General features: G+C 38.6%; 1 protein-coding gene across 5 annotated transcripts in view; it reads left to right on the top strand.

Moving 5' to 3' along the window:
* gpat2 (glycerol-3-phosphate acyltransferase 2, mitochondrial) overlaps positions 1 to 14864 on the top strand; it is a 100320-nt gene that overhangs the window by 42236 nt on the left and 43220 nt on the right. For 3 of the 5 annotated variants that reach the window (XM_071483242.1, XM_071483238.1, XM_071483240.1), the window contains exon 3: positions 14558 to 14641. The exons of the other annotated variants lie outside the window; for them this stretch is intronic. The gene's annotated coding sequence lies outside the window, so the exon portion shown is untranslated. The remainder of the gene's footprint in view (positions 1 to 14557; positions 14642 to 14864) is intronic. 5 annotated transcript variants of the gene reach the window in all.

The following is a 14864-nucleotide window of genomic DNA, read 5'->3' as shown; positions in this document are numbered from 1 at the left end:
AGTTCAGTATCTTGCCCAAAGACACTTTAACATGTGGACTGGAGGAGCCAGTGATTGACCACAAACCTTCTGGTCAGTGGACGACTTGCTGAACAACTTGAGCCACAGCTCACCCAGTGCAGTTTACAGTACAGTATGTAAAATTGTCTTAAGCTGAACATTCATTAGCATTTACACAAAACCAAACCGCTGTTACTGCAGTGGCACATCACTTAAAAACCTATGAATTACACTGCATTATATGTGAATGATTTAAACTTGTCATGTCAAGGAAATCCTGTAGAGTCTGTTTTATTTTGAAAATATATATATGAATAAACATGAACTTTTCAACTCAATTTAGTTGCATTCAACAGACAACCAGACACATTTCCTGTGCTGTGCTGCTGTCATCACCTGCCCCAACAATTTTACATTTCAATTTTGGAAGAAATTGGAAAGCAACCCTCTGCCCAACAAAAAAAAAAAAAATCTTTTATTCAGGCCTTTCCGATCAGCCCTGCAGTGCAGTAATGATGGCTGCACTGTAAAGCAAAACACATAAATCAAGTGCTGGATTTGTTTGTAGACAAGTACACTTTGTATTCTATTGTGCTGAACTCTTGGGTTGCTGAAGTTTATGCCTGTGTCCATACATCTAGTCTCTATTCCAAACAAGAAACAAGAAAATTTAAATGCTGTGCTGTAAACAATGGCTCCCCATAAAATTAACTTGTAGCCTAGTGGAACACATTACGTCCATCTCCAGCCACCAGATTGATTATGTTAACTAAACAGCTATCGGCTATTAATTCTTGAATGTGTCACAGACCTACAATTAAACAACTTCCACAGTTTATGAAAGATAGCGCAGAGCACAACTGGAACACTGCCAGTACCAGTTAGTGGATGTCAAGAGAGTGAAACACTGCTATTATCAAAGTAAACACTCATTGCCTGAGAGGCCTGAGAGAGAGAGAGACCTTAAGACCTTGTGCATGATCTATAAAAAGTGAGTCAATATTGCCAGGGGGGGCCATACTAATTTGGTTCCCTGTGGTATCTGTGTATGTCATCAGTTTATGTAAGCTGTGCATCCTCTCAGTGTATATCAGAGCAAAAGAAATATTTAGTAAATGTGAGTTAATACCAGCATTTACTCCACTGGTCATTGAAGCTATAGGGGCATTAGCAAACAGAGCTGAGTTAAGACCTGTGGAACTGCATTGTTTGTGTGTGTTTGCCAGCGTGACTGAGAATTGAACAGAGTGAAGTCTGAACATTATACTGATGAGTTTGAATTGCATTGGTACTGAAGGGGAAGTGTAACTTGCAACTAGGCCTGGGTAATATGCTAGAGCTGAGTTGTATCTATATCATAGTTCAGTCTCTATATATTCTTGGGGCGCCTTATGGAATATTGTTGTTCTAGCCATTTTAGCTCTAGTGTAAACTATACTAAAAAGCAGAGGATTAATACAGATTTGTTCATCCTGATAATGCAGAGGCAACCTACCGTTTTATACTTTGCCTAATCTAGTACCTCTCACCTTACAGTGCAGAGGAAAACTCTTTGTTATGGCAATTAAAATCTTACTTTGCACCTAACAGCACCTAAATAAATCAATTATCTATGGAGTTAAGCAGGTACTGTAGGTGCAAAAGAGATTTCACAGACTAATGATTTTGTACTGTAACTGTGGTTAGGTGATCTGGCCGGTGAAACCTGCTAAAAGGCCTTTGTAGTCTTAGCCCTTCATCTTGTACCATCCGTCCATTCATCTTAGATTATCTGAGATGAATGGATGGATGGTAGAAGATGCCATCTGAGTCTGGCTTTTGGTGGCATCGGGCTAAGCACGGCCTTTCCAGACCTTGTGAATCTGCCCCAGGGTCTCTTCCAGTTTTTAAGTGCCGGTATAGAGTAAACTCACAGAAAAGCAATCTATTTCAATGAATGCACTCAATCAGCATTACCCTTTCTAAAGTCATAGGGGATGCTAATCAGGGACGTACTTGTGCTACATTTAAAGGCGAAAAACAGTATTACCACCATATTCATCAAACTATCCAAAATACTACTTGTACAAATACGGGTTGCTGGTTAAAAGACTCTTGACTAGAAATTACTTTAAATAACATTGACAGTGTCTATTTTCCTTAGATTCTTGGCACCGATTTAGATATTCATACGTTTGGGATTCTGTAAGTTAAAATCATTTGTAAATGATTGAGCTTTTCTGAGATATGAATGTCTTAAATTCTGGTATATTTTTTAAGTGATAAAACACTGTTCTGGTGATATTGGTAATGTGATTTAAAAAGCCAACATAATTGTGATGGACCGTGGCACAGTTATATCAGGCAGTTAGAAGCTACCAGCAGTGCTTGCCTCTCTACAAACTACCTCCACTTTATTTTTTAACAAATATCATAGACAGAGCTGAAGCTGTGCAGATGCAGTGTTGTGATCTTTGTGGTCTTGGTGTGATTATCACACTCTCTGTGGCTGTGAGCAGAGTGTTTTGCTCTCACTATGTTTCCCTTCTGTCTGATCTGCTGTTTTCTGTCTTTCTAATCTCCTGCACTTCACTACTCCTCACTCCTCTGAAATAAATCATTGTTAGTTGATCATAAGTGAGGTCACTGCCATTTAGTTGCCCTCCTCACTTGCCAGATCCTGTTACCTCCTCTCTCTGGACTTCACTGACTGTGGCTGTCTTTCCCCATGCTAATACACAAATGTCCACAAATATATTCATATCTGGAGGGGCTGGGGCCAATCCCAGCTGACACTGGGCAAGGGGTTACACCCTGGACAGGATGCCAGTCTATCACAGGGCTGACATATAGAGACAAACAACCATTCATGCTTAAGTATTAATAGCAAAATGTAATTTGCTGTTGTGCAACAATTTGTTGCATTTTTAAAATTAACTGGACTGGAATGGAATGTTATTATATGACATCCTTAGATTTAATCAATTTAATAGATCAGATTTAAGCATTTATTGAAATTAAAATATGAGTTTAGAGGGAAAAAATCACTATTCGATGAAGCTGTGAACAACTCATAGACATTTGTAATGTGATTGTAGACTACACCCTGCTTTTTGTAAGATGTCAGAAGTAAAAGTTAAAAGTAACTAGTATCTAAATCTGTCAAATTAATGTAGAGGAGTAGAAAGTGAAATACAGTACAGTAAATGCAGTGAAAATATGAAGTAAGTACAGTAATGAGTAAGTTTTCTACAGTAAGGGTAAGATGCCTAATCCTGACTCAACATCTTTGCCAGAGACCACATTATACAAGATATATGCCTTTCACAAAAAGTGGCTCAGATATGACAAAATGGCCAAAGCATTTAAAACAAATTATTAAGGCACTGTGAAAAACCGTGTTTCCAGTACATACATATCCGCCGCTGCAAAATTATCACCACAGCTGCAATATCATGAAGTTGCAATTGCACAACTCAGCAGAGCACCTTTGTGCACCCAGCCGAGGCAAGAGGGTGAGCAAGAGAAAGAAAAGAAAAAGAAAGGGAAGAAAGGTAGATTGAGGAGGGTAACATTAAGATTTTTATTGCCTATTGATATTCACACTGACTGCTGGTGTGCTATGTGCATGTACCACCCGGGCTGTAGTGCCTAAACTATGTGCTGGTGCATCTAAATGAAAAGGTTAGGCACAGCAGTGCTACCAATATAAAAAGTTAGCCTGGAGCCCCAAGTGTTGTTCAGAGAATGGAAAGAATATGAAAATGATCAGAATATTCAAACTAAAATGGGTCTGGATCTGCACCAAATTGTACAAACCTGTAGATTTTCACACTATAATTGGACTGATTTTTTCCATTAAGATCTATACATAACAAAACAAACACTGCTGAAAATATTACCTGCTTGGTGGAAGTACTGAGTAACACTAACTCACAAATGGTCTAAACTTTGATAATGTTAAAATGCACAGGATTTGGGATGTGTTCACAGAACATGTTCAGACTGAGAGTGGCTCCCAACTGTCTTATTTAGCCTCCTGTAAGTAATGGCTCTGTTGGACCTAACATATAAATAACTTGCTTTTAGTCAGAGTAATTCACAAAACAGCAGAAACCAGCTCCCTAAGTCACATGAAGCAAAAAATGCTTCATGATTGTCACCATGCTGCTGGATTGAGTGCTCGCCCTACAATGTGCACCAACAAAAGATGATGTGTCTGTCAACAAGAATAAATATCAACTTCTGTTAGCACTTAGGTGGTTGATAGAAGCTACAGCATGACACACTTGACATTGTTGTCAAGTGTCCATGCTGAACCCACGAATCCTGTAGCCTGCAGCCTGCAGTGTCACTTGGTGGGAGGCCGTGTCTGTCACTGTAGGTGGTGGCTCCTCGCCCCCATTATCACTCCTCACACATACACCCAGTTAATCTATGTGTTAGAACACAACATTTTGGTTTGAATCATTTTATAGCTCAAATAATTAGTCAACAGTAATTATGAACATGGTATTAATTGGTATAAAATTTATGTCAATATCAATGCGGTGTTAAATTCTTTATGATTCCACCAACTCAGAATGGTCCTTTCAGTCACTGAAGGTATACTGTTATTTCATTCAGGAAGCAGGATGTTGTCTATAAAGTAACAGGATTAACCTTGCCCTTTCATTCTTATTAAATATACACTTGAGTGTTAGTGTACAACTTTTGCGTATCGAAAGGACACAAAAAACATTAGCCTAGTTTAGGACAAGGTGCATTACAATGACTTGTCAGAGAAATTTGCCTAATGGTAGCAATTTGATTTGGATTGATCATTTAAAGAAGGCAGTGGGCATAGTGCGCTGGTCCGCATATCAGACACTAATAGAATTAGTTCACTTCAGAAAAATATGATTATAACACAATATCTAAAAGTAGCTGCTTGACAGAGTGGAGTACTTGACTAATCAGCTGGCAGTGAGTGCTTGGGGCAGTCCTCTGAATTCCAATTAATGAGTCTGTACATCACTACATCATTGTTTAAAAGAGTATTGTAATGTATCTAAGAATCTTCTTTTTTTTTTTTACCCCTATAACTTCTCTTTTCTACTTTATATAGGAATGTGTAGACTGTAGCTTTTTCACAGAGAAAAGGTTAAAGCTTTATACTAAGTGCCTCAAAGAGCAAATCTAGAAAAGGAATGAAATTCTTTTATTAGAAAATTCAGCCTGTTTGAGAAAGAACTTGCCAAGATTGAGTTTGTGGATTTAAGGCTCCCAAAAGTTATCAAAAACGTTTTTAAACTGTCCCAGGACACACCTACCATGTCATGTCTATCAAAACCAAGGTTTACCGTCAAAGGACTTCTCTACTTATCTTTTATACCTCTTAATCTTTCACCAGCAGTTGTTTCCTTCCTCTGTATTCTCTGACTTTGACTTTAAAGCCCAGTTGCTGCATGATCCTTGGAGAGTGCCTGTAGAGAAGTGGTGTCTGCATTACAGTAAAGAGGCCATTTTAGTATTTTTTTTTTTTTTAGGGAAAGTCAGACCTAGGGATGGAGAACACAGAAGAAAGTATTGATATCAACCAAATGACAAGATCAGTCATCCATCCCAATACAATAGTTTAATTCCACAAACCATAACTGATTTGTGAATGATTATATCGTAAGATTACATCTCATACAGGTCACTCCTCTTGCTTAGTTGACAAACTGGGCACTGAAAAGTTAAAGTATTGGGTTCCTAAAATCTAAAATACCGTCTTCCAAAAAACTGCAAGGAAACCGTATGTTTGGCAAATGCATTTGTGCTGAGTCTTAAAAGTATAATAGGCCACCACAAATCAGTTATGGGAAGCATTAGAGTCCATTATTTTTATTCAGCTGCTGTGTAATAGTAAGTTTACTTGCAAGAATTGTTCATCCCATGCTCCTGTCCTTTTCCCCTCTGTTTTGAAGGGTAATTGCTTAAATTCAGAGTCACATTAGTAATTAAATCAGAGACAGACAGACTCAGGTCCTTATTTTTACACCTGGAATGCATATCATTGCACACAGAGGCATCCCATGTGTAAGATGTAGTCAGATCCATATATTACCCAGTGGAGTTAATTTACTAAACCAGCTGAGCAGAAAAACAGCCAATTGTTGTTCCAAGTAGAAGCTATAGATTGCACAATTACAAAACCCAAAAGTCAGATTTCGACACAAAGGAACCTGTTTTTAATTAGACAGTTTCACTATTTTGAACCTTTTCTTCACTAGCTTAGTCACTGCAACAAGAAGAAGAGTTTTCACTAGGGATGCACTGAAATGAAAATTCTTGGCCGAAAACGAAAAATGAGGAAACCAAGGCCAAAAACCGAAACACCGAAAGAAATGATTATGTCAATTATATTTTCAGGTGATAAATTAAACCCGACGTGGAGAAACTCTTTGCAGATGCACCCCCTCTTGAAATTTCAGCATTGCATGTTTTGCAAATCGCTATTCGTGGGTCTTTCTCTGAGATAGTGAAATAAGTCCACACCGCAGACATGCTGGCTCTTATCCCGTTTCCCGTGTGCTGCTGGCTGCACTGTTTGCTCGCGATCCTGTTTCCTGTGTGCTGGATCTGCCGCGTGATCACAAGTTTCGGCCGTGTTGTTTCGGTGATTTAGGTCTTTTGGCCGACAACCGAAAATGCACTTTTGGGTCATTTTCGGCTGAAAATTTTCGGTGGCCGAATTTTCGGTGCATCCCTAGTTTTCACCTTGATCGCAATATGGCACCGTGTCAGAGCAGCTCCTGGTGTCTAGTTTGGTTTTTTTGGTGTCTTTCTATGTTTTTGCCATGGGTTTTTGTACGTCTTTATAAATCCTTGAGTTTGCTGATTGCGCACAGTGTCAAGAATGCGTCTTTGTCTACACCATCCTTGGATTTATTCTGATGATCCGCTATTGTCGGCTGTATTGAAGGGGGAAATGAGTATAGGGGCCAGGTGGACCGCTTTGTAAGATGGTATGAGGAGAATCATTTGGAGCTGAATGTGGCAAAGACAAAGAGATGGTGGTTGATTTTAGGAGGAATAAATCCCTGCTTTCCCCAGTCCGCATCAGTGGGTGTGATGTAGAGATAGTCAAGTCCTACAAGTACCTGGGTGTGATGCTCAATGACAAAGTAGACTGGTCCACAAACACTGAGGCCGTTTACAAAAAGCCTGAGCCTACTCAGGAAGTAAAGGCGGCTCAGGTCCTATCACATCTGTAATAAAATGCTGCACATGTTTTATCAATCGGTGGTGGCAAACACCATCTTAAACTGTTTAAAATTATTGAAAATGACTCCCACCCCCTCCAGAAAAAACTGGACAAATCAAATCAATCCCCCCCACCAAGGGGAATAAAAAAGTCTATCTATCTATCTATCTATCTATCTATCTATCTATCTATCTATCTATCTATCTATCTATCTATCTATACCAAGCCAGGCATGGCATAATATAGATGTTTAAGAACTTGCAAAAATTGATATTTAAAAATAAATAAATAAATAAATAATATAGCAAATTTAAGGCAAATTAGGCTTAAATGAGTAGCACTTACCTCACCTCCAGGTATCCTCCAGGTTTGAATGTAACAAAGTGAAACATGGAGCAGGAAAAAAGGAAAAAGTATTTTACTTAGTTAATAGTCCATGGCTGTTATAATAAAGCTTTCAAAACTTATCCACTGTTTTTGATGCTCTTGTGACAAAAGATATTGATAAGTGACCTTGAGAAGATGTGGACATTGGACATCTGTCGACAGCTAGCAGTTTGCTAAAGGACTGATATGATAAAGCAAGACAGCTACCCCACCAGAATATCTTGTGCTTGATACTGCATTGGGTAAACCATTTGTGTATCCTGATTATTGCAAGACTTAGTATCTTTAGCTAGAGCAACAGATGATGCTGCACACCTAACTAGGTGCTGTGGGACCAAGAGACATCTGTCTTTGTGTGGATATTTGTTTGACTAATAGCCACATAATACCTCAAACAGTCAGATTTGTTTAAAACACTTCCTTCTGTCTCTATGTCCCGTATAGTATTTCACAGTGTTTCCTCCATTAATTTCCCCATGCATTATGGTCCTGTTGTACCAGAGGTTGGCACTGCAGTGAGAATAATTATGTGCTTCCCACACCAGTAAACACCATTGTTTGATTGGACACGCAGCCAAGCCAGAGCCTGCTGTTAGAGACTGAATCTGAGTTTGATTTGTGCAGTGGAGGGTGTGTGCCACCCAAAAACTCCCATGTCTTGCATATCTTGTGCAAAATTGACCTCCTGAGGGTCTTGTCCATGTTGAATCCAACTTTGGAATACGATGATGAGCAAATTAGCATTGTTGACCAATAGCAAAGGCATCTAGAAAGTGATGACCTTTAGGGGAACACAGGGCTGATGAGCACTTTCATATGACAGTATTATAATGGAGTCTGAGCAGCACCATAAGAAAGGCATGGTTTGCAAACAGTTTTTTAGAAGATAGTACAAAGTCTACTGAATAAACTCTGTTTGACTTACAGCCTTACCATGTTGTTACCACAATGTTTAAGTGGTTTTGTACAACAAAACAACCTTTTTAATAGTGATGTGCGCACTATATATATATATATATATATATATTTGCGCTTTGTATGGAAAAGAGAGGTGAGACTTGAAAGAGAAGTTGAAAGGTGAAAACCGCTTACTGTCACAGGTTTATCATTAGGGGTTGGCGTGTTGACACTTCCTGCCCTCATTATTCTTCTCCTCAGCCACACTTCAGCACACCCCCTTATCATTCAAAAGACCCTTACTAACCTCACAGCTGACAGGTGGCACTGAGACAAGAATGTGAGGTAAACATCCACCACATGGCAGATTGAAGGCAGACAAACACGATCAAGACCCTATTATAACTCCGCAGTTACAACTGGATGAACTTGTTAATTCAAATTCTTTATTGTAGCTTCTTAAGGTTCAAAGTGTGGATGACTACCACACTTAGTATGCAGTTGTTATTTGCAGCATGTGGTCATGTTCTGGAATGTGTAAGCATTTGTATCAACGTCACTGGCCTGTGGCCTTTTGGGGAAACTGGAGCTGTGATGCTGAAAGCAACAAATTCATAATTAATAAATCTTAGGCAGACAGCAGCACAGACCTTCTCAGTGGACCACAGGCTACTGTTTGATGTTGTACCCCCTGCCTCACAGTCAGAAGAGACCATCTCCTGGTTCTTGTGGCCTAGAATCACAAGAGCCCAAATTAGGAATACTTTGTTGAAAGCTGCGGTTTGAGCTTTCACCATAGTAACCATTGTCGCTGCTGTCATTTTCCCACAGTTTCTTCTCAGTGTAGTTTGGTAGGTGACAGATTTCACAGAGCCAGTGTATATCTCACAAGCTTTATTTCTGCCTGGTCAGATACTAGCAGACCAGTGGCTGAGCTGCAGGGAGTGTGTAGATCATGGCGTGACTCGGCTCCCCTTAAAACCCGTGAATCTTTTTGGTTAAATGGTTAAAAGTTAGCACTGTAGATGTAAAATGACGCATGTTTCTGCAGCTTTCTAGTATCGTAAAATATATACAGAAACTAATTCATAGCCATAGTCTAGAAGAAGAAAAACTGCAAGCATGTGTTTTAAAGCGACTGTCTACTGACGAGTGAGACAATCATAGGGTCATTGTTCATTGTCCTATTGGCTCTTTCACAAATAACCTAACCTAACCTTACGCAACTCTGATACATTATTGTTACACTGCGATGAGTTGGGGTGCTCACAGGGAATAGTGTTTTGCCACTAGTGGACTCATAGATTCTCTGGTGGACAAGCTACACAATAGTAACACTGGTAATAAAATAGCTCAAGCACCTATCTTTTGGCTTTCCATTCCTTTAAATTCTTGTTACTGATTTGTCAGTGTAAACATAGATATTGATTTTTCGCAATTATCTTAGATCGGCTGATAAAATCAACTGGCCAATGTTCTCTCAGTGCTCTCTCACAAAAAATAAAGACAACTGCACACCAAACTGCACCCTACAACAAACCGTATACCAAATGCGTTATGCCTTATAAACAGGAAGTATAATGTTGCCATGGATTCAGTTATATTTTTGAATAACTTAACTTTAGAATTAGCTGTCACTTTTTGTAATGTTTGCATGAATACACAAACAATTGTCAATGAATTACTTTGTTACTAAAGAAAACTTAAAAATGTGATGAAGTTTTAAGGACCTTCTTTTTCCCAGTAGATTAATGTGCATTTATTTGAGACGACATCAGAGATAATATCCTCGGAGAGTATAAATCATACTTTATCTAAAGATGTGTATCGAGTCTATGTGTTCAGATTTGTCTGAGTTATGACTCCGAGAAGAGTGTGAATTCTCACACAAATTGTGGCAATCAGGAGGTAGGATTTTTAAACGTACCATAATCTTCTCCATGAACTGTGTGTCACAGCCAACACTACAGCAACTGTTGACTCTGCTAGTGAGTGGGAGAAAGTACAACAACTAGGCTCCTGTTGTTTTCAAAACATGGACACACCTCAAAATGTTTTAATTTTGACTTCTTTCAAGAGTTGCAAGCAAAGGTGGAGGGAATCAGGAGTAGAAAGGAGAAGGTGAGGGAGTGGGCGACAGATGGGAAGCGTACACTCTGGTTTCAGCTAAATGAGCTGTTGCTGGAATTATTGGTGAAATCAATCTGTGTGCTGGTGATGCTTGAGCTGTCTACCTGCAGGGCAGGAGTAGGAGGTTTATGATATCGTTCTCCTTGACTGGGATACGCGTACACATGTGCATGAACACACACACACACACACACACACACACACACACACACACACATAAGATAAGGTCTCTTGCCATTCTCAGGCATTTATGACTATAGATTGTCAAACCTTCAACTGAATTGCACATTCTCCCTTAAGTTTCCTAATTTTCACTTGGAAAAAATGTATTGACCTTCAGTGTGAAAGTCAATGTTGCCTGTAAGTAATTAGTCGGCCTAAAACTACATTGTATTGTGATTGTACCGAGAATTAAAAATTGAAACTCATTGTCACTGAACTTTGTCTAACTTTAGCAAACCCCATATACCACATATTAAATAACAATTTACAGAGTTATAGTCAGTAGATAAAGGGCATGAATATAATGGATTGTGCCTTGATGATGCATTTACCAGGGTAAATTAGAGCAGTAGGAAAATGATTCAGAGGTATAGTAGAGAACACAAAGGAGATGTAGACAGGATATAAGAATTCAGTAAAAAACATTTTAATGTTTATATTATAATGTTAGAGTTCAGTGTTGTATTCTAACATTAGTAGGGCAGCAGATTTTCATTTGTGATTAATCTGATAATTGATTAATTGATCAGTAATTTAGTTTATGAAGATGGTGATTTAACAATGCCCTCAAAAGTTCACATCTTCAAATGTCTTTTTTTTTGTCCAGCAGTCAGAAACCTAGTTTACTGTATATATATGTGTATATTGTAATAATTCAGCTTTAAATTATCACAGTATATTGTGTTCTAGCCTACTATAATTTGTGTTTTTTGTTCATTGCATGTCACATGCAGACATTTTTTACTGGAAGATGAGACAGAACATGTGGATTAATGGATTGAAATTGACAATACAACTGCAAACTGGCTGTACCTGCTTTCACAAGACATTCCTTTGCTCTTCCATTCCCACAGAATGTACAGTATACAGTTGTTTGTCTTAAGGCTGTAGTTGTTACTGCCAGTAGTTAAGGTATTAATATGTCAGTCAGACAGATTGATGATAGGGCTAACCCTGATCATGACCCGGATCCTATTGATTAAATCCTGATGAATAAAATGTGCTGAGACAAGATGATTGGGCCACATTTAAACAACAGTAGTTCTATCCAACTGTTTTCCTGCCCGTCAGCTTTTTGTAGGCAGCAGTGGGATCCTGGGAATCTTGCTGATGGTGGAGAGCCACAATGATTCAGGCCAATTTGATTGGGAGTCTCCAGAAGGAAACTTCATGAATTAAAAACTTATGGCCCGATTAGCACATAAATTGCCCTGTTAAATAGATTTTACTCCCTCTGCACTGTGTATGCATGCATTATTTGTGTGTGCGTGAGAGAGTAAGAGAGTCAAAGAGAGAGATCCAGCCAAGATAACTCGCTCTCCATTACTTATATCAACAGCGCAGATAATGCTAGTGTGGTTCTTTATTACAGTCATCAGTTTTATTGGTGTTGTTAATACTATGGTTTGTTCCTCAGGCACTCTAATGCAGAAGAAATGAGTGGATCAATCACAGCTAGATTGGCTCCTGGAGGAGCGATAACCTGCATGAGGAAGAGGGAGAGACAGGCAGAGTGAGCAGCAGAAAGAGATAAAAAAGCAAAGAAGAAAAAGAAAGATGATATGAAAGAATGAACAAAATAGTTGAACAAACAAACGGGCAGAGATGAGTTACTAGTCAAGAGAGAGGAACCGACTGAGATGGAAGAAAGAAATGGGTTGCCCTGGATTGTGTGTCCTCTGTGGACATTAGAGTGATTTAAATTTAGTAAAAAAAACAACAAATGTGCACAGAAGGGGGAACAAAGTCATTTTTATGCCCCAGTGACAGTGGTGGCCAGAGGCATGATGTTTACGGGTTATCCATCCGTATGCCCATCCGTCCCATTCTTGTAAACGTGAAATATCAGTAACGCCTGGAGGGAATTTCATTACATCTGGCACAAATGTTCACTTGGACTCAAGGATGAAGTGATCAGAGGTCAAGGTCACTGTGACCTCACAAAGCACATATGATGATACCTAAAATTTTACACAAATGTCTAATAGGATAAAATGATCATGTGATGACATTTTTAAATCATGATGTTCTGCTATGCACAGCATTAAGTAGCCTGAGCAAACAGGGTCCGCTGTCTTTGGCTTGGCTCCAAGGGCCATCCATGGGACAAAATTTGTTTGCATTTTGTGTGCCTGCTGAAGAAAGTCATTTAAAAAAAAAAAGATATTAGAAACATCATACATTTATTTAATTTATTACAGAAGTTTTGAATATGCTCTCTTCTGTGTTCTGAAGGTAGTAAATGTTTTTGTACCTAATTATGGACTGTCAGGAGAAATTACAGTTTATAGGTATAAACTAAAAATGGGATTGTTTTGACAGTGTATTGCGTGTAACAGGAGAATTCCTTTTTTTATGGTTTCAGTCAGCACCATCAGACTTGTAACAAACAATGTCACTGCTTCTAGCTATGACAGCTGGGAGGCACATCGACTCAGAATGGGAAAATGTTGACTTTGGCAAAAACTTAAATGAACTTAAATGAATTCCTCAGTTTTTATTTTGGTGAGTGTATCCATCCATTTTCTGATGCTTATCAGACTCCAGGCTACACTAATGGATTATTTTATTATTATATATTTTGATAATTCTTTATAATTAGGAATTACTGTTATATATTGCTAGTACTGAGAAAATGGGATATTTTAATAAAAAAAGGCCTTTAAAAGTATTATCTTCAACTTGGTGAACCCTGCTGTGACCCTGCAAAAAGGAGAGTTACAATACAATCCTATAAGAAAAATATGGCAACAAATCAAGACAAAAATCGGAAAGTATTTGACATGTGGATTTTTAGTTTTCTGTGGGTGAAAATTAAGCAGCTATGTTTAAACCTAGTATAGCATACGCACACATACCAGTCAGTTGGTCATTTTGTCATTTTAGTAGTAGGAGGCATGCTTTTTGAGTGAGAATATGGGGTTATTATGACATCATAATTACTTCTGTGGAACTGCCCTCAATATTTTACATAATATTGCTAAAGTTTCTTGACATATAAACTGGTAAAGCACCACTTTTCTCCTCAAACGTGTCATTTGGAAATGGAGATTTCAGTAGTCTCAGCACTCCAGGGGAATTATTCCTGAACAGGCGGTTAAGTTATATAATGATATTGGCATTTTTCAGGTAGAAAGTAGGGGTGCTCTGACAGACAGCAATCTGAACCAGCTGATATTCATAATAAATATGACTTGATCAGGGGTCTTAAATTCTCTGATCTGATAATGCAATCACAAAACAAGGAAATCAACCCAGTAAATGTCACTCAGTGTTTTCACTGCCCAGTCTATCATGGCTTATCATTTCTGAGACACCTTGGGTCTCACTTCATGTGTGTCTGTCTAGCTCCACACAAACGAGCGGTGGTGCTGTTGATGCAGATGCAGTAAAGAAGGCAGTATGTTTAGGCTACGACTAGCTTGCAAGATCTGGGTCCAGTGTCAACATGCGAAATGCGACTGGTGCTAACACAGTAAACAGCGAGTTCTTTTTTTAAATGAAAACAAGCTTTGGACACTATGCTTTTGCATGCACCAGTGTTTTGTTACGCTGATGTAGGCTAGCTTGTCACAGTGTAATCGCTTGTTTCACATGATTCTGATTCAGTTCAGCAACCACAAATGGGTGACCACAGTGGAACTAAGAGTGAGGCTGCTGGAAGCATAATGTAAAATATGATTTGGTCTCCTGTTTGACATTTTTCACCAGGTTTGTGAGAGCGTGATTCATCAAGCTGTTCTGTGATCACTCAGAGAGCCACAATCCAAGGCAGACCTGATCAGCATTTTTAAGGTAAGGACCTCAATGAATGTAACAAGATATAAATAATCACCTTATGGCTGCAACGATTATTTTCATTTTTGATTAATGCTGACTATTTTCTCAAGTAACTGGTCTATAAGATGTTGGAAAATAGTGAAAAATAACTGAAAAATGATGATATTCATATATTTAAACAACTATCCAAACCCAAAGATATTCAGTTTGCTATCATACACAGCAAAAAAGCATTAAG

This window comes from Trachinotus anak, unplaced genomic scaffold, assembly GCF_046630095.1.
Source record: "Trachinotus anak isolate AG129_WGS33_773 ecotype Australia unplaced genomic scaffold, CSIRO_AGI_Tana_v1 ptg000008l, whole genome shotgun sequence".
In the NCBI taxonomy this organism is placed as follows: Eukaryota; Metazoa; Chordata; class Actinopteri; order Carangiformes; family Carangidae; genus Trachinotus; species Trachinotus anak.
Note: the sequence above shows the minus strand (reverse complement) of the source record. Positions and strands in the feature narration are given on the sequence as shown.